This window comes from Podarcis tiliguerta (assembly GCF_965153285.1).
Source record: "Podarcis tiliguerta genome assembly, chromosome: 7".
NCBI lineage: Eukaryota > Metazoa > Chordata > Lepidosauria > Squamata > Lacertidae > Podarcis > Podarcis tiliguerta.
In genome coordinates, this window is record NC_139540.1 from 71,045,299 (window position 1) to 71,072,019 (window position 26,721).

The following is a 26,721-nucleotide window of genomic DNA, read 5'->3' on the forward strand; positions in this document are numbered from 1 at the left end:
TGACTGACCTCATCGCTTGTGTGGGTGGGAGCGATTGGATAGCCACAACAACCCGATTGGTGGTCCCTCGGTGGCTGGGATAATTCTGGCCAATGAGATCATTTCATGCATTAACCGAGGGACCTATATACCGCTGCATGTTGTGTTGAGCTTCCTCTTTTCGACTCATGCATCGGATCACCCTCCCACCCTCCCTATATTTAGGGTTCATTATGACCTTGCTATGCCGTAATGGGTCGTCTGCTTTTGGGACAGCAGCCCGGTAGGAATTTTCCCATTTGGCCGATTGGCTGGTGCCACTTGGGTTTCGCCTGCCGCGTAGCAAACTGTCACAACTTTGTAAGGTTTGGCGGTTAGGCATTGGTTCAAGGTGTGGTGGAGGGGAGGTTGTCATACCTGCCCCTTCCAATGTGCGATAGGGTGTTCTGTTAAAGGAATCCAGGTGCTTGCCATGCTTTTGTCCGATCCCCTTCCAGGTGTTAGGGCCATGCCAGAGCACCTGGGATCATTTGCATCTGTGGTAGGACCAATGCTCGCCCAGGATGTTTACCTGTACTGACTTCTGTTGGTGTCCAGTTGCCAGAGGTGTAGGTGCAGCTAGTCGAACCAATGCCTAAGCAAACCACTCACATTCTGTAATCGATAAAGTTGTGGCCAAAATTATGCCCATAACCTTAAACTAATATTGGTGTCAACTGTGTCTTTATTTGGGAGGTCTTGGGGCGTCTTCACATGCAAGTACATTAGAATGTTGATTCATGGACAATCAAGATTGGATAGCAATGCAGATGATGTCCACCTTGCCAGATCAGGACTAAAACCGAGCTTCTGACTGAGTGTGCTTTTGTATGGCTGGGGTCCAGGGAAGCAGATCTGAATGTAACCATGGGGGGGGGGGATATGTCTGGCCCATTCAAATAAAAATATATTCTGCGCATTTCTCTCTTACCTACACTTCCATTTGTCCACCCTTCTGTCTTATGGATCTGCATGCTCACATTGATAAAACACTACAAAAAAGTGACAGCGATTTGATAGTACACACGGTTGCATCAATATTCTTTTGGTGTTTTAATGAGTATACAGTCCTGTTTTTTGGACTACACACAAGGATTCTTGATGCACCCATATGTACAGTCACACCAAGGTGGCTTTGTTTAGAATGTTTTATCAACACACATATGAATGTTGGTAATATAAAGGGGGGAAAACAGAACAGTGGAAGATTCCGAATAGATCAATTCCCCTTCAGCAACAAGACAGCATCATTCAGAATGACAAAATCCATTAAAAAAAATTCAGATGAGGAGAATTTCGGTACCCTGCTTACCTTTTTTGTCTGTTGCAGGAAGATGACTGTGATGAATACTTCATAATGTCTTTCCGCCCCTACTGTTAAACCAGTACTTAGTCATTACATAATATCTTTTCATTTTTCTCTCCCCTTGCTTTTTCTTTTCTCCTATGCTGCAGCTTTTCTTGACTAAAATAACTCATAATTGCAGTAAAGGAAATGCTCATCAAGATTTGAAAGAAAACTGAAGTAAACTACTAGCAACTTCAGAATCATTTTATGTCTTCTTCATTACATACACAGTATATCTGAAGGGAATTATCTAACTCCATTTCTCTTAGCAACTAGGAAATAGAAAATGCTAAGTATGTAAGGGGAGGGGGAAAAGAAGAATATTTAAAATGTGCTCTACTGAAATGGCTTTCGTTGTGTGAAGGATACAGAATTATTGCTGATGCCAGTAGTTTCCAGACTTTCTACCCTCTACGAAAACTTTTTACAGCAATTTGTCTGCAGTAGACACAGCAACAGCAAACAAACCTATGGTCACGTAAAGCATACTCAATAAACACATGAGACGTAACTGGCTGTGTTCTTAGATAAATAAGATATACTATTCATAGTATCGAATTGTAAATTTCAACAGAAGTAACTCATAAAGTTCAACAAACGAACAAAGCAGAAGACCCAGTGGATCAGATCATTCTATAGTCAGTTCATGCATAAGGTTGATCCATGTAATGGTGTCCATTCCACCTGTCTGTTCATAAAGCCCAAACCATCCACATGAAAGGTTGTTACAGTTCCACAAAATCCTTTCACAAAGTCTAAGACAAGGATTAGAATATTGCCCTTGTTTCGCCATCCTGGGCTTCATCAGTGGGACTCCAGCTCCCATTGTCCCTGATCACTGACCATGCTGACTGGTGCTAATGGAAGTTTGAGTTCAACATCATCTAGAGAGCCACACATTAGCTATTTCTTTCCTTGCGAGAATTAAGGCTATACCCTAAAACAACACAGAACTCTTTTGACCTTGTCTGTAAAGGCCAATCTACTCATTTGAAGTCCCCAAGAAACCATAAGTTTTCTCATCACAGAGTCTGAAACCACCACCTTAGATGAATCTGCATGCTCATACCTTGTGCACTTGTGGAGGTGAGACATTCATTTCAATGAAGGCTGCAACCTACTTGGTAATTTTTCTCCCAGTTATGGTTGCTGCATGCAGTGGGTGCCACAACAGTCTGTTTCGATGGGCTAAGCTCCAACCTGATGAAGCTCTGCTGTCTTCTTTTTCTTCCCATGAGAGGCTTGATTTGCTTTTAAGTCCTGCCTGACCTTTGAGTTTGCAGATATACGTATAAAAAATAGATATATAAAAATCTCCAACTTTTTAGATTTTTCTCAGTAATCATGATGGCTTGGATTAATTCATACATACCAAAAATCTTCTGTTGTTTTTGGTGTGATGATATTGAGGCAGAAACCAATGTTATTCCTATTTTAGGGGTAAAAGGAATGTGTGGTCCTACAGGTTTTGCTGGACTCCAGTTCCCATCATCTCTGACCCTGACTATTGACTATGCTGGCTGGGCCTGATGGGAGATGGAATTCAACAACATCTAAAGATCCCGAGTCCCCCACCCCTTTCATAGACCATGGCTGCATGCACACCATATGTTTAAAACATTTAGGAACCATAGTTGACCCCTTACAGAGATACAACTCCCAGCATCCTTAACATACCACAGTTCCCAGAATTATTATTTGGGGGGGGTAGTCATCTGCTTTGGGGACGCGGGTGACACTGTGGGTTAAACCACAGAGCCTAGGGCTTGCCGATCAGAAGGTCGGTGGTTCAAATCCCCGCGACGGGGTGAGCTCCCGTTGCTCGGTCCCAGCTCCTGCCAACCTAGCAGTTCGAAAGCACATCAAAGTGCAAGTAGATAAATAGGTACCGCTCCAGTGGGAAGGTAAACAGCATTTCTGTGTGCAGTTCTGGTTTGCCAGAAACAGCTTAGTCATGCTGGCCACATGACCCGGAAGCTGTACGCCGGCTCCCTTGGCCAGTAAAGCGAGATGAGCACCACAACCCCAGAGTCGGTCACGACTGGACCTAATGGTCAGGGGCCCCTTTACCTTTAGTCATCTGCTTTAAATGTACACACAGCCTATGTGCATTTTAAATTTCTGCTTTCTAAGCCATGGAAGTACCCTAACCATTTTGAGCACGTGAGTCAGCGAGGTTGTTCTATAAATAACAAGGATTTGACATAATTCATGCAATGAGCCTCCTAATACATCTTGACATTTTGTACTAGGTTCCTTTACTGAGAAACTCTTATTGCCCAGAGAGAACAATTAGATGAGGATGCCTTTAGGTCACATTCTATATATGGCTAGCTGCACTTTCTAAGGGCCACACAGCTGTGCCATATTTCTATCCAAAGATCTCACACCACGTTGTCTTGAGCTTCCCTTTAGCTGAAACTTTTCACAATTGCTCATTAATGAAGAAGCAAGGTGACCTTATCTCTCCCCCCCCCCCACCTTTTTTTTCTTTTTAGTGTTGTTGTTATGAAACTTAGACCGGAGATAATTGACATACTTCGAATGGTCTCTAAAGACTAATTAGCAACTGGGAGTCATGTATTAAATCAGCCTAGGATGAATTAAATTCCTGCTTCAGGAGGTATTGAAGTGAAGCAAAGTTTCGGAAAATCAGGTGGGTTATTCCTGCAGCTAGATTCTCTATGTAGAGTTTGACTCTAAAGGTTTTTGGATTGAAACCAACGAGGGGATAACTTCCTCATATTTTGCAAATAGAACATAATTTGTTGTGCACATTTTAAACAGCCCATTTAGAATAGGGGTTGACAAATGGCAGTCTCCTTGTATTGTTATATAGGATTTTCAATCCTAATGATAGAGCACATTGTTTAAATCCATGCTTTGTAGAGACTCCTGGCCAGAAATACATCCATTCACATTAATGCTTTCTCTTGAGTAGTCCCATAGAACTTTGTGAAGCTTCGGGTATATTGCTGTACACTGAGTGTACAGCAAAGCTAAGTATGATGAAAGAGGTATAATAGTCAAGGACAACTGAGTTACGAAATGACAGATAAATCGGTGTAAAATAAATGGTAGGCTTATGGGCAAAGAAGGTCATCTTTGAAGGTTAATAGAAACTGTATACAAGCACAATTTGAAGTTTAGGTCTTGTTTATGGAATTCTTATCTTAGCGAAGAAACAGCCCCAAAATGATATTAAATGAATCAGTGAAATATGATTGGTGGGTGCATTGGGAGTAGATGCCATGAATAAATGAAGAAGATGCTCCTATAGTATAAGCTCTGTCAGTGATGTTTCCAAAAAAAGGAAAGCAGGTTCTTCATAAGTTTTAGGAGTGGGGTGTGAGCCATTTAGCCCTGGGGTCACTCTGCTTTCAGAATATTTACAGGCCCAGAGCCGTATTGGTGGGACCAATCACATGAGTATATGCAGGCCCCACTATCCATCCCCTTGTTATGCACAAATTCAGTTATCCAAACATAAGGAATTATGCCCAGTCCTTGCTATATACCACAGATTCAGATATCTGAACCGTCAGTTTGCCCACTCCCTTAGTTGTTTGTGGCTTGTTGATCATTGCTACATGCCAGTGTTTATATGGTGCCTGTGTTTTTTGTGCATTAACAATAATAAGAAGTTTCTGGGGGGTTAAAATAAGAAAATGGTGAAGGAGAAAGAGAAAGAACCAAACATATCACTAGATGCATGCATTGTGGTCAATTGCCTTGTGCACGTGCCAGCTGCAGGGTTTCTTGGGGAACACAACTCCACCACACATAGGAGTGTTGGGTTTCTTTTTTTAAAAAAACAAAAACTTTTTATTATGTTATCAAAAGCAAACTCAAAGAAGAACATAAGTCAAATTTCTGAAAACAAAGTCCACTTAAACATAAACTCTTGCATCCAGCATCTTAGTGTTTTCTTATTTACACTGTGCTTTGTTGCACTCAGACTTCCTTCCTTCCCTGCTTCGGCTTTCACACATCTACTCCTACAGATTCTTATTTACCCTCTACCCACATCACAAGATTTAAGTTAATCCTGCTACAGTTTTTAAACTTCTACAATCATTCCGTATATATTCAACAAATTTATTCCACTCTTCTTCAAACTTTGTTACTTTTTGTTGTCTAATCTTATTAGTCATTCTTATTAGTCATTTTCACCAACTCCACATATTCAAACATCTTCACTTGCCACTCCACTAACATTGGGATCGCCTGGGATTTCCATTTCTGGGCCACGAGAATCTTAGCGGCAGTCTTTTAATTTACATTTCCGGCAGGCTTTGTTTCTCACTCTGTACATTTTAGCTAATTTAACTGGGGTAATATACCACCAGTACATCATTTTCTTTAAATTTTCTTTTAAGGTAGAGCACGCTGTAAACCTCATACCTTCTTTCCATTGTTTTACCCAGTTGTCATAGTCGATGTTATATCCAAAGTCAACTGCCCATTTTATCATGACTTCCTTTATCAGTTCTCTTTTGTGTCCCATTCCAGGAGAAAATCATACATTTTGGATAGAAGTTTTGTTCTACCCACTAAAATTTCAATTTGGAATCTTGACTTTTTTTTACTAAATCCTGTTTTTTTGTCTTATTTTAATATTCCATTAACTTGATGGTATTGAAGCCATCCTGTGAAAGTGTTTTTTATACTTTCATAAGGTTTTAACTTCCACCCATCCTCGGTTTTCATTAAAATGTCTTCATAAGTTGCTCTTCCCCCCTCTATATTTAATTTTTTTTACCCTTAACACTTCTATCGGGGAAGGAGTGTTGGGTTTCAAACACACAGGGCTGGTTTGTAGGAATGATCTCTGGGTTGTGGAGCACACTCCCACCCACGGGCAGACTCAGCTGTCTGCACGTGTGTGTGGCGCACACTCCCCCTCACAGATAAAACCACAGCTGTCTGAACATCTTTCCCTCTAACCTGTCTAACCTTTTGCGGTCTCGGTAGTCTGCCATGTCCTGCCTGCGAACTTTGTCTCTGAGACCTTTGTCTCTTTTGTCATACATTGTGCAAAGGGAAAATGACGCGGTGGAAACAGGTGCCAAAATAACTTTGTACCACCCCACAATCTTGGGACTGGAAGATGTTTAGATGTCACAGTCAAAAATGTATCTGTCTGGGTTTGCATATTGTGCCAATAAAAGGAGCCTCCACAGAGCTAGCTGGCAGCTTGCTTGTGCACAGCTCACCTGCATTACCAACTCCTGCCTCATGTCCTTCACTTCATTGGTTCCAGACTTCATCATGCTTACCGAAATCGACGGAACGTCAGTTAGGGCTCATCCACACTTCCCTTTTGTCCCATGCTTTTGAGGCACAGGTTTGTGTTTTCCTGGTCTGTGTCCAAACACTTTTTTTGCCCCCCCAGCTTTCCCCAGGAGAACACACACTTCAATACTGAATCGAAACAAATGGTGATTCAGGTTTTCTGATTCAGTGGTAAAGAGAAGGTTTTCACAGGGAAAGTGTAGGGGCAAAAAAAGCATTTGGATAGGGATCTTCAAAGAGAGCTTTAAAGCATAGCCCTGCAGAGCAAAGGTTGCTGTGGATGAGACCTTAGTCATTGGACTTGCATCTTATTTTATTTCAATGTATCTACTGTAAGCGTAGGGACACGGGTGACACTGTGGGTTAAACCACTGAGCCTAGGACTTGCCGATCAGAAGGTCGGCAGTTTGAATCCCCGCAACGGGGTGAGCTCCCGTTGCTCGGTCCCTGCTCCTGCAAACCTAGCAGTTCAAAAGCACATCAAAGTGCAAGTAGATAAATAGGTACCACTCCGGCGGGAAGATAAACGGCATTTCCGTGCGCTGCTCTGGTTCGCCAGAAGCAGCTTAGTCATGCTGGCCACATGACCTGGAAGCTGTACGCCGGCTTCCTCAGCCAATAAAGCGAGATGAGCACCACAACCCCAGAGTCGGCCATGACCGGACCTAATGGTCAGGGGTCCCTTTACCTTTACTGTAAGCATGGTGGAATCTGGATCAAACCCTTACTTCAAACCTAAATAATGCTGGAATTAAAACAAAGCTAACTTCTGTAAACTTCAGTGAGGTCTTAAATTGTGTTGTAGATAAATGCAGTTTCTGTATCCTAGCATATGAAAGGTTGGGAATTGTCGTTGATGAGTGAATCTGTCCATTGCTCACCCATGTCACTTTTGCATGTGTTTATCCATAATTACATTCTGTTCTGTTTCCACAGTAACCTGATTTTTATTTATTTATTTAAAAATACTCTCAAAAGGGACATATTTAAATTTTAAATACTGCACACACACTCAGTGATGGAACTTCTGATACAGATTTTGCAATAGGTCTGGTGAAGCAAGATGAGGTGACTATTATCGGTCAGGATTTATGTATTGCTGTATATCACTCAAACTCTTCTGCTTGACCAATGAACTCTTCTGCTAGGTCAGTTTGGTATTGGATTTGTGAACTGCTGGAGTCCTTTTGCCCAACATACTTCTTTCTGTCGCAGTCATCTCATGAAATTCAAATGTCAAAGTTGGTACAGAGCATCTGGATGGAAGTCAAAACATGGTTGTATGTGTCTGCTAGAAATGCAGTGTGGCATTAAAGTCCGAGATATACCTTGGAAAACAGTTCAGGAGAGATCACTCCACTCAGCAAGATTAATTAATGGGCTGGAGACTGCTACGTCAGCTTCTAATAGCCACAGTTTGCTTACCTGGCTTAATTCAGCTTGAGAGCAGTGTAACTGATTTGGGAAATAAATAAATAAAGTTTAAACAAGGGAGCAAGGTCTTTTAACTTTGCCGGACAAAGTGGGACGTGGAGGTTTGCTAACAATAACTGAAGAAGGGTGATAATGATAAATTATGCTCTCCCAATCTATTTCCAACACATCTGCAGATTCCTACAACAGGTTATTGTACAAGCCATGACCTGTGCCTTTGCAAGTGTCTTTTCAGTCGGAAGACATGCTTATTTCAAATTGTGCAAGACCACTTCCAGACTTTTGTGTACTTGCGGAACACCTTCACTTCTCCCCACCTCCACCATGTCTTTTTGCAGTAAGGAAAGTGATGGGAAAGCACACTGCAAAGTGTGAGATAACAAATGTGTGCTGTGATGTGTCCTAAGCACCCCCTCAAACAGATCTGAATGAATTCTCAGTCAACGGTGGGTGCCATATAACTCTGTGCAAACAAATCAGGTCATCTGTGCACGTAGGTGGAGAAAAGTATGCATTTACTAAAGGGAGTGAAATTAAGTCTGATTTCAGAGTGGCATAGTTTGGGTCTCAGAATGGAGGTGCCTTTGTCTTGGGGGGTGGAGAGGGTTTCCACAGTTGTGTGCGTTTAGCAGGAATGGAGAACCTGTGGTCCTCCGGAAGTTGCTTGACTCAAACTCCTATCGGTTGCAGGCAACATGACCAAAGGTCTGGTATTACAGAACTTGTAGCCCAAATATATTTGGAGGGCCATCGATTCCTCATTCCTATGGTTGAAGGACCTTGCTCCAAAGGTGGTGTGGTAGACATTGGGAAGACAAGGTTGTGTCTGAGGGTTGTGTGTGTGCATTGGGCAGGGTGCAGTTGGAGAAACCGCTGTTTGAATACCTTTTCTAAAAGAGGAAGGAAATATATCATTAATTATAAATACATCAGCAAGTTGTTGTTTTTTTAAATAATTTTTATTGTTTTTAACATATAAATTATAAAATGTACCACAAAACTTAACACTTATACAATCTTTTTAGACTTCCATCAGCACCTCTGATGATCCACCGTTTTAACCACTTTTTATGCATTTCTTAAGCTTATATTGCCTTTACATCTCTTAACAAATCATCCTTCTCCATTTTTGCAATACTTCCAACAATACTCCTCACAAAACCTCTTGCAAACCTACAAATGTCATCTGATCTTCACAAATACTTTTCAAATAGTCCATAAATTTACTTTAGTCTTCCGTGAATTTCTGGTCCCGCCGCTTTCGAATCCTTCCTGTTAGTTTATCTAGTTCTGCATAGTCTGTTAACTTCATCCTCCATTCTTCAATCGTCAGTAATTCTTCTTGCTTCCATTTTTGGGCCAATAATATTCTTGCTACTGTTATTGCAAATACACCAGCAAGTTTAATTGGCCTACTGGCATTACTTCACTTCGCACACCAGGACTCATGCTGTGGTGTGTGTATAGACATCTGAAAAGCAGCCTTGGTGATCAGAAAGCAGGCCACGGGACTGCCTTGTTTGGCTCAGCAGTGACTAACACGGCTCCCTTAATGCCAAAGTCAAGCATGAACTTGAGTAGATTATTAAGAGAGCTTCCGTCCTTGCTTCCTTAGCATGCCCAGCAGTTCTATTTATATAAACTCATTGTTCTACATGTAACATCTTTTAATTCCCATTCTGGCATTACTAGTTAACTGTGCGCCTTGCTAGAGTCATTTTTCCATCAAGAAAATATTGTCAATCATTTCTTAATAAAAGGGAGTTAATTTAAGACTTCTTTACAACTTTGATGTTTAAAACTGTGACTCAGCAGGGAGTTTTTAAAGAAGGTCGCAGAAACAGAGCCATGTTTTTTATCATTTGTGATCTCTGTTTAAGGCTCAGCTCTGCTTAGCCACATCTCACTAACCCACGAGGAAAAAGAAAGCTATGTTAACTGTATGCAATTTGGTTGGAATAATTTGGATGAAATACAAAGTAAATTTAGCTGTTGTAAAATATAGTCGGTGCTTTATGTAGGACAGGAGGTTTGGCTGCTTCGTGAATAATCTTTCTTTTGAAATGATAGCAAATCTTGTTCACCAGATGTAAAATAAAACCGTTTCCTTCTTCCGGGGGGATAAAAAAATCCCAAAACAAATATTCTATTAAGTCACACATTGAAAAGTAATGAGTTGGATCCTAAGTGTGCTTATGGTGATGGGAGGTGTGGTACTCATTTATATTGATTTTAAAGGAAGTTCTTGCTTTTAACTTTATTTTTTTTTTAAACTGTGCTATTTCTTTAAATGCAAAAAGGCTTCATTCCTCCCCACCCACCCCCCAAAAAGGAAGAAACCACTGTCAGTTGCATGGCAGGTAATCCTCCTGGCTTCCCACACTGACAGAAAAGCTGAGCTAGATGCCCATGAAGAGTACCAGAAACAAGATTTGTAGAATGAAGGGAAGAACACCCACAACACCCCCCCCCTTTAACCTCAGAAGTAAGGCAAGCCCTGAACCCCACCCCTGAGAATTTCACTGATTTTTTCTTCCCCCTTTGAGAATTTTTGAATGCAATTTCAATTCTCATTAAAATTGATAGAAAATGGGTTTTTTTTTAAAAAAAACAAAACAAAACCTAACTGGTGAAATTCTTGCAACAATGATGCTCAATTTCACACTGAACATATTGATTTAGCATAAAACATTGTGCGTTCTAGAGACATTCTAAACAGGCTTCTCTTAAGGAACACTCCTCCTCTGATATTTTCGTAAGCCCCACTTGTTTTCAGGTTTTGTATTTTCAAGTGCAAGATAAGCCCAAGTATTCAAAAGCTACATCTGTTCAAAGCTTACAGATGGTCTTTTGTGTTATCTCTAGTTTCTGTATAATTATGTGCGACACTGCATTTCTTTGGGAGGTGTTGCCATGTAGAAATACATTATAATTGAACTTGAATCTGTGCATGCTCCGTAGGGCTTTCCACAATGGTTATAATGAATTTTTCAGTTTACACACTGCAACCTCCTGAGTGCAGATTAGATTTGTAGGCATTAGGTGGTGTATTTATGGTTACAATAGTCCCGGCTCAGTGGGGGAAAGAGGTTCTTCGTATTTTTGATTTTTTTTTTAACCTACATGCATCTCTTTTTTTACTCCCCACCTCCTACCCATTGGAAGAAAAAACCCTCTAAAGAAGTGGTAATATTTTCTTAATTGAGTCATCTAGCTGAAAATTACATTAGTGCTATCTAATTTATAAATTATATACGATAGAAAAGATGATGTCTTTTACTGGGGCAATGCACATTAGTTGATCCAATAAAAGCTTTCTCCATGCCTGTTAAGTACCTCATTCTCTGGGAATGAGATGACAACAACTGTCTACACCTGTTTCATTTTATCAAATGATATGACAGAATGAGGGATAGCAAAGGTTCAGACGCTAGGTTCCTCCTCAAGGTGAAGAAGGTGAATGAGCTACTTGAGCCCGGAACATTTGGGATGTAAACCCTTGCTTCAGCAGCACCAGAAATGTCTTCCCAGGTGTGATAGAGGCGTTGCATTAGCTTCCCAGCTTATCAGGACAGAGAGGGACAAGACTACAGGGAGGTTGGCAGGGTGCAAAAGCAGCAGCAGGAAGCACCAGGTAGATCTGCACCAGACTGTTGGTAATTGCTTGTTATTATAGTGGTATAGCTGCAGTGTTGATGGCAGCCCCTTTCTATATGCCCAATTACGGTATTCCCTATTGCTTCCAGTTAATACAGTGGTGCCTCGCAAGACGAAAAGAATCCGTTCCGCGAGTCTCTTCGTCTAGCGGTTTTTTCGTCTTGCGAAGCAAGCCGATTAGTGGATTAGCGCTATTAGCGGTTTAGCGGCTATTAAAGGCTTAAGGGATTAGCAGATTAGCTGCTAAATGGCTATTAGCAGCTTAGTGCCTTAGAAAAAGGGGGTGGGGAGCGAAAAAAACCCCCCGGGAATCGCAAAACATTTTCGTCTTGCGAAGCAAGCCCATAGCAAATTCGTCCTGCGAAGCACCTCCAAAACGGAAAACCCTTTCGTCTAGCGGGTTTTCCGTCTTGCGAGGCATTCGTCTTGCGGGGCACCACTGTAATTTTATTTGCCTCGTGGGTGAATATATTTTATCATCGACTGATCTATTGATCACCTGTTGATTAAAATTTGATCGAGCCATTGAGTATGTGTGTGGGCAAATCACTCAGAGAAATAGGCTGCATCAAACCTCGAGTCACTAACAGGCCATACCTGAATTAGGATGCAAGCCTACCAAGACTTACTAGGGAGTAAATCTCACTGAAATCAGTGGGACTTACTTCCAGGTTCACACGCACAACATTGCACTGTTAAGAGCATTAAGAATGGATGCATTAAATGTGTTCAAAGAGGCTTTGGATATTGTCAGGGAAGCATGTGCAAAAATTGCTACAGATGAGTCATATACACCTGAGGATTTAAACAACAACAACAAAAGGAAAAGTGATGGTGGGTTATTTATTCTTTTGGCAATTCTTCACAGGGGTGGGAGAATCCACTCATTGCAAAAATAGCAGGTTCCCAAAGGGACCTATGACTACAGTGAAATCACATTCATCATAATAATATGGTATTTTCCATAATGTGAAAAATCGAAGTGCTCTCTTTAACAGAAGCTCAAGCCTTCAATATGAAAGTGGTATGAACAATGAGTAACATTTCAGGCAACCCAATAAAAGATGAATATATTGCATCTCATTTAGTAGAGTTTACAATATTTTAAATTCAGAAGGTCTGCAGAAAGAAAAGTGAGGAAAAAAGCATGAAAAGTGTTCCCACTGGGTTATTTCATTGAGCTTACAGAGCACGAGAGGAGTTTATTGGAGCTGGGCAATTAGGGCCTAAATGTTCGTCCTTTTTGTTTTCTAAATAGTGAATTTCCACAGTGAGTAACAATACAGAAACGGTTTTGTCACCTGTCGTTCAAATCAGGATGCTGCAATGAAATGAGAATGGATACAGCTAGCATGCTGGGTGCCTCTTGACAACAGTACGTGTTCTGCTGCATAGGGATATGAATTGATAATGCTGTGAAAGTCATTTCCCCTGCCCTATGTCTCCAAAGCTTTCTGGCAGGTTTGTGCAACTTCTTGCCATGGTTTGTTAGTCACATAGGGAGCTGTACTCAATCAGGTCAGATTATTTTTTCCTTACAGCCTGGAATCATCTAGTATTACTGGCAGTAGCTCCCCAGAGGCTGCGGCACAGGTCTTTCCCATCACTTGATTCTCTTAACTGGAAATCCCAAGAATTTTGTTGCTTTGCTGTGATGACTGAAATGGCGACAAAGGAAATTCACCGAGGATCCCCGATGAACAGTGCAATTCTAACCCAAGATCAGAGGCACCAACTTCCAAGGGAGAGGAGGGTGGGGAGAATGCCATGTGCATGATGCCGTGTGCGTGATGTTAGGATGCTAGGAGGAGCTAGGAGGTGGAACCAAACACAGCAGCAACACAGCTTCAATGGCTGATGGCTCCTGCTCCTGCTCCTCTTACAGGGAAGCTTCCCCTGTCTTCCCCTTATGCGGCAGGAGGAGGAGAAGCCGCCAGACACTGAAGGAGCGTCTCCACCCCCATCGTTCTACCTGGACACTGAGGTCCAGCTCTGAGGGCCTTCTGGTGGTTCCCTCACTGTGAGAAGCCAAGTTACATTAAACCAGGCAAAGGGCCTTCTTGGTAGTGGCACCTGCCCTGTGGAACGCCCTCCCACTAGATGTCAAAGAGAGGAACAACTATCAGACTTTTAGAAGACGTCTGAAGGCAGCCCTGTTTAGGGAAGCTTTTAATGTTTGAGGCATTACTGTATTTTAATATTTTGTTGGAAGCTGCCCAGAGTGGCTGGGGAAGCCCAGCCAAATGAGTGGGGTATAAATAATAAATAATAATTAATTATTAGTAGTAGTAGTAGTAGTAGTAGTAGCTCCACAATCAGCTTCCTCTTCCTCCTTCTGCTGCTACCACTGGCTGGAGGTCACGTCCCTCCTCCATGGCAGGAGGAGAGGAAGAAGAAGAATGAGCTGGGCACTGAAGCCATGCTGTGCTTGGCTCCATGGATGGCCTCCTCTGCCTCCTCAGTCTTTTTTGTACATGGGGAATTCCCTCCCCACCAAAAAATTGTTGGGGGCCCCAGAAGAGCTGGGCCCCTAGGAGTTGGCTCCTATGCCCAAGATCAACCACCATAAGAGAAGCTGGGTTTGGCAGATGGGTTTTTTCTGGCTGATCCAGGGCTATTCAGGCCTAGGTCCCTCATTCCAGCTGAGTTGGGGATCAGCCAGGGCTCAGTTAGCTGGACTTAAGAGCAGGGCTTTTTTTCCCCAGCTGGAATTCACTGGAACTCAATTCTGACACCTCTCAGGGGACACCATTGTCATTATAACGGTGAGTTATGGCACCTCTTTTTCTAGAAAAATGGCACTGCTTAAGACAGTGTAAATTTCCCAAAAGTGGGATTCTGTGGCAGTGGTGGGACATGGGGGGGGGGGGATAGGGCAAGGAGAGGTTTAAACCTATCCCAAACCTCTTTTAGCTTGGTCATGTGGCCTAGGAAAGAGGTGGAACTTTGCAAGCAGAAAGAGTGGTATAAATCAGATTCTACCTGAAATTCATGGGCAATGGCGTAATTTAGGGTGGCATAATTTATGCCAGGGGACGCAGGTGGCGCTGTGGTCTAAACCACAGAGCCTAGGGCTTGGCAATCGGAAGGTCGGCGGTTTGAATCCCCATGACAGGGTGAGCTCCCGTTGTTTGGTCCCAGCTCCTGTCCCCACCTAGCAGTTTGAAAGCATGTCAAAATGCAAGTATAGTGGTGCCTCGCAAAACGAAATTAATCCGTGCCGAGAGTCTCTTCGCCTTGCAGTTTTTTCATCTTGCGAAGCACGGCTATTAGCGGCTTAGCGGCTATTAGTGGCTATTAACGGCTTAGCAGCTTAGTGGCTTTAAGAAAAAGGAAACAAACTCGCAAGAATTTGCAAGACATTTCGACTTGCGAAGCAAGCCCATAGGGAAATTCGTCTTGCGGAACGACTCAAAAAACGGAAAACTCTTTCGTCTAGCGAGTTTTTCGTCTTGCGAGGCATTTGTCTTGCGGGGCACCACTGTACATAAATAGGTACTGCTCCGGTGGGAAGGTAAACAGTGTTTCCGTGTGCTGCTCTGGCTCACCAGAAGCAGCTTAGTCATGCTGGCCATATGACCTGGAAGCTGTCTGAGGACAAATGTCGGCTCCCTCGGCCTATAGAGCGAGATGAGCGCGCAACCCCAGAGTCGTCCATGACTGGACCTTACAGTCAGGGCTACCTTTACCTTTAATTTATGCCCGTATAAATTATGGTGACTTTCTATAGTTAGGATTGCTCTGCTTCTCCCTGAAATGACAGGGTGACTTTACTCTTGCCTGTCTACGACTCAGTCCTGCCACCTGCTTCTTCTTTTTCGTAAAAATCTGATTTATCACCTTTAAGGCAAAAATCTGATACGTCACCTTTAACAAAGCCCTCCTAGGTTAAAGCAGTTTTAGGACAAAATTAATTTAATGTGTTTATTTAACAAAATTTGTATACTACTTGACTGGAAGAAAACCTCTGTGCTGTTTACAAAATATGATACAATAGAATCAGACTATATTAAAATTCTCAGTAAAAAAACAACAACAACCGCTAAATATTGGTGTTTTTAAAACATTCAAAAGATGACGAAAACCTGCAACAGCTGAAACCCTATGAAATAGCATTGTGTTGCTTTTCCTCACTACACATTATGTTTGGATATGCAGCACCCATGCATCTCTTGGTAACGTGAAGTTTCTTCCTGAAGCCAAGCAGTCCTCGTCTGCTAGGGGGCATTGGATATTAGTTACTTCAACACCCACTCCAGTTACGATGAAACATTTGCTTCGCAGAACAGCTGTTGGTAAACTGTGTGGGACAGAACCACAAGAAAGCCAGTGGCAGCCGCTCTTTGTTATTTCTAGGCGGAAGATGGAAGGGAGGTTTGCTTCAAAAGCATCAGTGCTAATAAATCGCATTAAAGTGATCAGACATGTCTGATATTCATTCTGCTGCTCCTCGAGGCAACCTGCATGTCATAAAGTGAGAGCCTTTGGGCACAGTTTGTGTCTGTTTTTAATGCCTTCTGCCCTCCCCCAACCCTGCCAGCCGGATTGTACAAAGTATTTACAACTGCAGACTTCAATAGAGAGACATGAAGGCAGTGTTATAGTGGAGACATTAATAACCTCTAGGTTTTTTGTTCAACAAATGCAGTTAATGCATAATTTTTTTTAAAATAAAAAAGATGTATTCACACAGACTGAATAATTTTTCCTTTCAGTAACTACAGTGGTACCTTAGGTTACAGACGCTTCAGGTTACAGATGCTTCAGGTTGCAGACTCCGCTAACCCAGAAATAGTACCTCGGGTTAAGAACTTTGCTTCAGGATGAGAACAGAAATCGTGCAGTGGCAGCGGGACGCCCCAACTGTGCTTCAGGTTAAGAACAGTTAATTAATTAAGTACTTAACCCGAGGTATCAGTGGAATTAATTACTTAATTCGTTCCGGAGGTCCGTTCCTAACCCGAAACTCTTCTTAACCTGAACTGTTCTTAACCACTTTAGCTAATGAGGCCTCCCACTGCCACCGTGCCACTGGAGCACAATTTCTGTTCTCATCCTGAAGCAAAGTTCTTAACCCGAGGTACTATTTCTGGGTTAGCGGAGTCTGTAACCTGAAGCGCATGTAACCTGAAGCGTATGTAACTCGAGGTACCACTGTATATGCAGCAAAGAAACAAATGCTGATTGCACATTTTATTTTAACTAGGTTATAGCACAAATTTTTGGCTGTTTATTCAGAAGTAATTCAAGAACATATTCCAAAGTAAGCTTGCATAGGATTTCTGTTGTCTCGTTCTGTTCAATAAGTGGGATCATCTTAATAGATGGTCCTGGTTGTGGGCAGGCCCTCAACCTGGTCCCCCCCACCCTGGCGTGGGTGGAGCTAGTGCCCTGACGCCCGGGTGGCACCACTATCACCCAGGGTTTATTGCCCAATCAATTTGAATGGGTGATCATGGGGGAATGTACAAAAGCGGCAGCGCGACGTGTGCCAGGCACCTGCTTCACGCTACCGAACACTCGCCCACCCTCCCTTTAATTTAAGTGTCCTTTGGCCTCGCTTTGGACTTTGGTTGGTTGCCTGTCTTGGGTTGGGGACCGGGTAGGAATTTTTCCATTTGGCGAATTGGCACGGGCCACTTGGTTTTTGCCTACCCCTTAGCAATCGTCACAACTTTGTAAGGTTTGGTGATTAGGCACTGGCTTATTGTTGAGTGGGGGAGGGGAGGTCAGCCATCACCTGCCCCTCCATTTCAAGGGTATTCCGTTAAAGGAATCCAGAGCCTGGATCCGCTTGAGGGGCTAGGGCCATGCCAGGACTCTGGGAACACCAGGGGAGATACAGGCGGGTTCCCCCGAAGCAGCTTCCCTTTGGGTGGTTTACCCTTACAGACTTCCTGCAAAGGGGGCAGGAGACAGATAGAGTCTTTTGCCAATGCCTAAGCCAATACCACTCTCATTTCCTGTAATCAATAAAGTTGTGGCCAAAAAACTTGCCCAATAACCTTAAACAAAAATTCTGTGTCTGTGTGAATTTATTTATGCTAATGGGGGGTTGGTTTGAGGCTCTTGCCATGCAAGACTTAAATTCCAAGCCAGTGCAGCTGCCTTGCTACCCAATCCCTCCCCCCCACACACATTTTCTCCCCCAACCTTATCCTGTGCACGTTACTGAAGTCTCGCATCGAATATAGTTGATCTGTAAAAAGGACTTTATAATCTGAACATGGAGATGGTGTATGCACTTCTGTACCCCAAGAAAACCTTTAATAAAAACAACAACAACAATAATAATAAATCCTATGCGCGCATACATAAAATAAGCCCTAAACCAGTAGGACTCAACTACTCTTTTTGTTGTTCTGTTGATCCTAACCAGAGGCAGTCACCAATGTCAATCATCATCACCACCATCATCTGTCTTAAGTTGGCAAACTTTACCTTTGATTCCAAACTCTGTTCGGGAGTGGGGCTACTTGCAGCTGAGCCAGGCCAAGAAAAAAAACAAGCCTTTAAAAGATAGTAGTAGTAATAATAATAATAATAATAATAATAATAATAATAATAATTTATACCCTGCCCTTCTGGCTGGGATTCCCCAGCCATTCTGGGTGACTCTCAACGCAATATTAAAAACGCGATAAAACATCAAACATATTTCCTTGACATCTGGTGGTAGGGCATTCCACAGGACGGGCGCCACTACCAAGAAGGCCCTCTGTCTGGTTCCCTGTAACCTCACTTCTCACAGTGAGGGAACCACCAGAAGACCTTTGGAGCTGGAGCTCATTGTCTGGGCTGAATGATGGCAGTGGAGATGCTCCTTCAGGTATACTGGGCCGAGACCATTTAAGGCTTTAAAGGTCAGCAGCAACATTTTAATTGTGATTGGAAATGTACTGGGAGCAAATGTAGGTATCTCAGGACTGGTGTTATATGGTCTCGGTGGCCACTCCCAGTCACCAGTCTAGCTGCTGCATTCTGGATTAATTTTAGTTTCTGGGTCACCTTCAAAAGTAGCCCCACGTAGAGCGTATTGCAGTAGTCCAAGAGAGACTGACTAACACCACACTTTTTGCTAGCAAAGTTCCACTGGGTTTTTTCAGGTGACTTGATTGAGGTGTAAGAGGTTTGGAATGAATAGAAGTCTCTCTTTGTCCCATCCCAACACATCTATGCCCCTTTGTGGGACTTACTGGCTGACAATGTCACGCTGGCATAGCCGCAGCTCAGCTAGGACTGCCCAGGATTTGTCTCCTCCTTGCAGATTCTGTGTTAGGATTTCACAGTAAACTGTGTAAAATGATAGTGCACAGGAGTAGCCAATGAGGGGGTCTTCAGCTGTTGGTGGACCATTGACCATGTTGGGTGCAGCTAACTCAAGTTGGTAAAGGTTGGACAGGGATGCGGGTGGCGCTGTGGTCTAAACCACTGAGCCTCTTGAGCTTCGTGATCAGAAGGTCGGTGGTTCGAATCCCCACGACCAGGTGAGCTCCCGTTGCTCTGTCCCAGCTCTTGCCAACCTAGCAGTTCGAAAGCATGTCAGTGCAAGTAGATAAATAGGTACTGCTGCAGTGGGAAGGTAAACAGCATTTCTGTGCACTGTGGTTTCCGTCACGGTGTTCCATTGTGCCAGAAGTGGTTTATGACCTGGAAAGCTGTCTGTGGACAAACACCAGTTCCCTCGGCTTGAAAGCAAGATGAGCACTGCAATCCCATAGTCTCCTTTGACTGGACTTAACCGTCCAGGGGGCCTTTACCTTTATCTTAATTTGAGTTGGAGACAAACAACCTCTGGAGGGAATCATATTGTCTACTCTTGGCAAAGAAAATTACTGCAGAAATGTGTTGGGTGGGTAGGGGATTTAAGAATGGAAGAAAGAGAAACCGAGAGAACCAAAGATCACTACATCCCTACTAAAACTATACCCCAAATTTGAAATACAACATGGCATGGATATGAAGGAGCCAAAGTCCAAATAATATGCTGTTTGTGCCATCCAACCTGCTGAAATATGCAACAGGTTACAGCAAGCCAGGACAATTTGTGGTCCAGCAAGCCTAACATAGCCTATCAGGCATGTGTTGATATAGACTGCTAGCATTTTCTGTCCCTCCTGAACTGCAGGCCTAGACAGATTTATTCAGCTGCTGGTGGACCACCATGACGGATTGGCTGCTTTTGACTTGGTGTGGGTCACAGACTGTGCAAGGATGGGTTATAACTTGTTTAATTCTTTACTATCTTTCATTCGTTCTAAAGTTTTACGCTCCTTTATGTGCTCTTGAAAATTTTCAATCTTCCAAAGAGTGTTTCATCAAAGCAGACAGTTTCACTTCATGCTTTCTTATCTCTCTTGCTCATTTAGTGCCCAAGAGCACCAAGGTTTAATCTTGCCCCAAATGGGTTCATTTTCTTGCTGGCCATGCTTTTTTAAACTTAGGTGTAGCCACTGGACTTCTGGTTAATTACTTTTTAAATGCTGCCAGGTAAAGGGAACGTCTGGCAAAAATGAGCATTTGATGCTTTCAGATCTCTTTTCTCCTTGTTTGGAAGCTGTGTAGAGAACTTGTTGGAATTTTAATTGTTCAGTTTTCCATATTCTTGTGCCTGCAAGCATATTCATATCTGGAAACAAGTTAAAGGTGTGCTAGAAAATTGTCCCTGGTTTCGTGGGCCCACCTTTGTCCTGTGAAAATATTGGTAAAATTCTACTGGTTTTAAAAAATTTCCAGTAATTTGTCTTTTGGCAGGCAGCAACGGGTGGGTCTGGAACTTATCTTACCTAAGAACTGCTCAAGGTGGCTGTGGGGTATTTCTTTGCTGCCTTCTGGCAAAGAAATAGAGCTCTTCCTAGTGTCCACTTACCAAAGCCTGGTAAGCACTAGCTAGGTTTTGGTAAGGAGCAGCCCTCCCAATGGTTTTGGGATCGCCCATGACCAAGTGAGAAGCCGTGATGTCTTAAGGCAGTGGTTTACAACTAGTTTGCCATGGCATCCTGGGGTGCCTTGAATGATGGTCAGGGCTGCAGGGGGCAACATTAGCCTCTATTCCTCTTCCCTTCCCTTCCTTCCTCTGATGCCTTCTCATGTCTCTCCCTCCCAAAGGCTTGAACAGCTGTTTGTTGCAGCAACCCTGGCTACAAGCTCTTCAGGTGAAATGTGCTTCTGGGGCTGGCCAGGGGGTGCTGGTTGCCAGGAACTCATCATCATCATCAGACCTTTATTGGCATCACTTACAAACATTCAGAATGTGATCTCGTTGCCATTTCAACAGTATAGTCATTTGCCAAAGGGAAGAAGAGGCGAGCAATCCATTTCACCTCTGTGGAACTCCAGCAAGGGCAGGGTCCTGTAGTGTACTTCGGTGGCAGAAAATCAAATAGAGGAACTTGGCTACTGTCTTGGTGAGCTCCTGGTCTCTCCCCTGTAATAAGAAGCGTATAACCTCTGTCTCTGTTTTCCATGTTGGGATACATAGGTGGTCTAAGAATTGTTGGCGGAGATCTTCATATATGGCGGAGATCTTCATATATTTTACAATTAAGGGCCATGTGAGCTAGAGTTTCCACCAGGTGGGCATCACATGGGCAGATCCTGTCTCCTTCTGCCATACCCGCAAACCTACCCCAAAGGAGGTTAGAAGGATTGCAATTGAACCTAGCCAGCGAAAAAGCCCTTCTTTCTTCCGGGTTAAACAAAAATTGTAAATAACTAAGGAACATGGTTTTTTTCGCAGCTGAGATTAGTTCCTGGTGGTCTATATCCCACAACCTAGTTTTTAACATGGCCTTGGCGATTGGAAAAGCCACAGCACCCAGGAGATCCTCTGAAAGCCCAAGATGCCATAACTTTGTGCAAAACAGTTGTAGCCCTGGGGAAGGGAAGGGGTGTTGCCAGGAACCAAAGTGGCCTTGGAATAAGCAAGCAAGTGGGGGAGCCCAGCCAGCCAGCCCACCAACCCTGTGGGCCAAGTGGGAGGCTGGGCAGGCAGGCAGACGCTATGTTGCCTTTCGTGTGCCTGCTGTGTGCAATGCCTACCAGGGAACTGGCACTGAAGGGGAGCCTTTTTGCCATGCTGGTACAGTGGCACCCACTGCTGCCTCCCAAGGTGCATAAGACGGTGGCCTCATGTTCACCTTTGGCCACCTTTGCTTGGCAGGGGGTTGGACTCGATGGCCCTTGTGGTCTTTTCCAACTCTATGATTCTATGATTCTATGATTCAGTCTCCACTAAGGCTGGGGGCATCCTCTTCCCAGACTCCTCAGGGGCACAGTGAGGAGGCATCTCTCTTTGGGGTGGGGGCAGCTCAGAGACCAGGGGGCAGCAGCAGCGGCTGCCCGGAGGACTCCCAAGGAGAGGAGAAAGAAGGCTGAGGGAACTCTCCACAAGGGAGGGTCTTCAAAAAGCTGTGAGGTGCTGCCAGCTCTGCAGGCAAGGGGTGACATAACTGGGCTCCTGAGCCTCACAGGAGTGTCACAGGAAGAATGTAGTTGATCAAGGGTGCCGAGGACCCAAAACGGTTGAAAACCTCTGTCTTGGGGGGTTTTCATGATCGTCCCAGCATTTTCAAGGGTGCTTATGCTGAGGACACTCTTGGTGAACGGCAACTTACAGCACAAAAAGTAACATCCAATGATTAGGATACATAATTCTGCACTAATCTCATTGAGTTAAGCACACTGCACGTCAGGTATTTTTGGTGGAAATTTTCTCTTCTGCCGCAGACTAAGACCAGGGGTCTTGAGCAAATCCGTTGGAGATGCTCTAGAGCTCTGGACTGTCTGAATCAAGCATGGAGTTGGAACACATCCACACCATACTTTGAAATCCCTCTTATACCACTTTAACTGTCATGGCTTCCCTCAAAGATTCCTTGGAACTGCAGTTTGTTAAGGGTATCCTAGCAACTCTCAGTACCATTAACAAACTACAGTTCTCAACGTTCCCAGGTGGCTTCCAAGGCCCTCTCGAACTATGTAATTTAAGTCATTAGCTTTCAGCCTTTATAATGTGAAGAGTGCCTTATCTCAAAGAGCTATTGTTAGGGCAGACAGAAATTATTGTGACGGAACATCGTGTCCATTAAAAATAATCTGTTTTGCTTTTTGTGGAGCAAGGCATATGGAAATGAGAATTATTACATATACATGAATATATTATGTCAATTAGCTTCCTTTTTTAAAAAACAACAACACTTAAAATCTGGCAATTTATCCTCTAACACTGAAAGCTGCTTTTGGATCTGAAATGGCTAGGGTACACCTTATTTTGATTTTTCAGAAACAAACGTGGTAACTTAATTGCCTAACCCAAATATAGTCTTTAAAATACGCTTTGCATTTCATTTTTTCTTACAAAGAAGAACTCAGCTATCTAGAATTCAATATTTGCTTCTACTTTCCTGCCCATGGGGAAAGGATATGTAAATCAGTTAGCCAGGATTAACCTCAAATTAGGATAAAGCTAATTAAAAATGTAGTGTTTCCTTTGGAGAAAAATCTGTTTTCTTAGCTTCCATATGAATTCTTTCTTATGTTTTCTGAGCTTCCATATGAATTCTTTCTGAGCTTCCATGTGAATTCTTAAAAAAAAATGCAATATGTTGTAAAATGCAATATGTTGTATTTGGTTTTTTAAAAAAAACAAAAAACCAAGAGAACCCTAAATTGAAAAATAGGCTATTTTTTTACCTGAATTTTGAAATAAATGTTACCTCAGTACTTTAGTGTGTATGGCAGATAAAAGAATGCCTGTATAAAATTAAATCAGGCTTGAAGGACACTATGAATGCAGTTAAATATTTCATTGTATGCACTGATTTTGTATTTGGCAGCAGTTACAAAGCCTATACCCTCCAACATTTCTCTGATAAAAATAGGGACATCCCATTCCATAATGATAGTTTTACTACTTATACCCCATGCATCTTGGTGGGTTGCCCCAGCTACTCTGGGCAGCTTCCAACATATATAAAAATATTTTTGAAAAATAAACATTTTTTTTTAAAAACAACAACAACAACCTTCAGACAGCTTTGGGGGGGGGGGGTCCGATAACTCCATACCCTCCAACATTTCTCCAATGAAAATAGGGGCATTCTAAGGAAAAGTGGGACACTCCAGGATCAAATCAGAAACCGGCGTGGCTTCTCTAAATCAGGGACATCCCTGGAAAAAAGGGACACTTGGAGGGTCTGAAAGCCTTACCTGTATTTATGCTATATTTATTTATTTTTTTAAAAAAACATGCCCCTTAATCAAATAATGATCCCAGGATGCACATAGTTAAAGCAAGAAATTAAAATCTCAATTACATCTGTGAGGTGATAACCAGTAGACCATACTCAGAGTAGACTCATTAAAATCAATGTGATTTGTGAAAATAATGTGCATGCAGTGTCTATCTGCTTGCTGTTTGGCGATATGTATATCCAGCTCCTCCTTTGCAAAGTTATGCATTCACAGAGGCCTGAATACATGGGATAGAAGCTGTTTTTGGCTAAAAGCCCCCATTCCAGTGCCAATGAATGACATGTTTTTTAACAAATGAAACAGTAGATTACAATAAAATGATACCAGCCAATCAATCCAAGCAGTATAAGACATAATACAGTGGTACCTCTGGTTACGAACTTAATTTGTTTCAGAGGTCCGTTCTTAACCTGAAATCATTCTTAGCCTGAGGTACCACTTTAGCTAATGGGGCCTCCCGCTTCCGTCGCACGATATCTGTTCTCATCCTGAGGTAAAGTTCTTAACCCGAGGTACTACTTCTGGGTTAACGGAGTCTGTAACCCGAAGTGTTTGTAAACCGAGGTGTTTGTAACCCGAGGTACCACTGTATAGGAGGACCTGAAGAAGACCATTCCAAGCAAGAATGATAATGTAGATATAATATCTAAACTGGCTTTCAGTGAAGGCACTTCAGATGACCTGTTTATTCAGCATTCATTCTGAGCTGTTAGCTGGGAGATTAGGTGACATTTACCATGCAATAACATCTGGGGGTGTTTGATGGTCTTGCTTCATAGCACGTTTTATCCCATTCTTTCCAGCGCATTAGAGTAATAGAACCGTAGAATTGGAAGGGACTCCAAGGGTCATCGAGTCCAATCCCTTGCGATGCAAGAATCTCAACTACATAACCCATGACAAAAGGCCATCCAACCTCTTCTTACAAACCTCCAAGGAAGGAGAGTCCACAACTTCCCGAGGGAGACAGTTCCACTGTCAAACAGCTCTTGCTGTCAGAAAGTTCTTCCTGAACTTTCTCCCTTGCTTTTGTTTTCACGCCAAAATCTAGTCTTTGGAGGAAGCAGGTTTGTTGCACAAGACCTCCAAATCCACTTTAGTTGGATTTGCTAGTATGTGACTGAATCCCACTTTAAAATAGATCTGCAAGTGCCCTGAGGCATTGACTTATTTCAAAAATAATAAAGAAATACAATACTCATATAAAATTCTCGGAAAACAGGCAACCCGATCCATAGGAGTACCCTCACTTCCATTACAAGTCTGGATAACGAATTACCTCTATAACATTATAGATCCACAACATTCACACAGGAAAGAGAATCAGCAGAAATATGCATGTATGTGAACATGAGATGATAACCTTTGCTTAAATTTAATGATCTCTCTTTCTGTGTTTGAAACAAAAGGCCCAGAGGGCAAGCAGTGTTGTTTCAGTTCTTCTGCTGCGAGTAATTAAAACAATGAGCTGTAGCAAATATTCTGATTTCAGTTCCTTCAGGGAAGTTGTGACACACTGGAATGCCTCAAGGGGGGTTGAGGGGAGTGGGAGCTGACTTGTACAAGATGCTCAGGGTTGTTAACAACTCTTCTTCATTTATCTTAATATTCAGTTGAAATATATCTCCTTTTCTCCTAAGACTGCGAGAATTCTCTCAATAAATGTTATGCCTACTGGCTTGCATCTTCAATCTCCTGCAAATGGGAAAACAAGTTTAATAGAGTGAATGGACATGGGGACACTGCAACAGTGTGATGCTGAGTCCTGAAGAAGAATGACACAACAGCCTGACAAAGGGGTTCTTTCTCAGCAAACACATACATACAGACAGACAGACAGACAGACACACACACACACACAGAGAGAGAGAGAGAGAGGTTTTAACACACGTTAGCAAAAAAACCCCCAACCCTCAAGGTTTGGCTATTCTGTTGAAGGGAGCAGGAGATGTATAGATAGGAGGATCAGGCAAGTAGCTCCCACTAGGTTCTATAGACTGAGAAACAGAAACAAGCTACACACTATTTGCTAAACACAACACAATTGGGAAGGCTGCAGAGAACAGAGGACTGGTGAGATTGTTTGTAGGTAGGAAGGAAGGAAGGAAGGAAGGAAGGAAGGAAGGAGAGGACACCCACATATAACTTTGACCACCTCAAAAGTCAGTGGCAGCATCCAACTAACTTGTTCCTTCAGTGCAAAGGTTGCCATTTATGTGATTGAAATTTTCCCCTCCTCTCCCACTGTGTGCCCTGCACACACCCCAAATCTGCTCTGCTGCATTGGGGGATCCCCTAAAACAGATTTAGGAGGTGCATGCAGGGAAGAGAGGGGAAATGTTCCATTGCCCTGGTGGTAATCCTTGCACTTATGGAATGAGTTAGTGGGATGCTGCCCAAGTTAAGGGCATAAAAATCCCTGCACCTCACCTATGAGAATTTGACTGATTTTTTCCTCTTCCTTTGGATACTTTTTGAATGCGGTATTATGGTGGAAAAGAGGGCAAAACCTATTTTCCATCCTGGTCACTGGATAGTCCAATCCAACCAACTGAAATGTTTCAAGTGTTCACAGTTTCAAAGTGATGAGCGGTTTCCAGAACTTGTTAAGATGTTCCACTCTCCTGGCTCACTGTAAAGAAATGAGAATCTTACTCTAGATATCAGCAAGTGAGATCTCCTCAGCACTTCCTGCAGCACACACTATATAAGCA

At 42.9% G+C, this 26,721-nt stretch overlaps 1 protein-coding gene across 5 annotated transcripts in view; it reads left to right on the top strand.

Annotated features, from left to right (window-relative positions):
* Positions 1 to 26,721, top strand: part of CDH12 (cadherin 12) — a 668,983-nt gene that overhangs the window by 65,890 nt on the left and 576,372 nt on the right. Inside the window, exon 2 of one of the 5 annotated variants that reach the window (XM_083449413.1) lies at positions 3,865 to 4,022. The exons of the other annotated variants lie outside the window; for them this stretch is intronic. The gene's annotated coding sequence lies outside the window, so the exon portion shown is untranslated. The remainder of the gene's footprint in view (positions 1 to 3,864; positions 4,023 to 26,721) is intronic. 5 annotated transcript variants of the gene reach the window in all.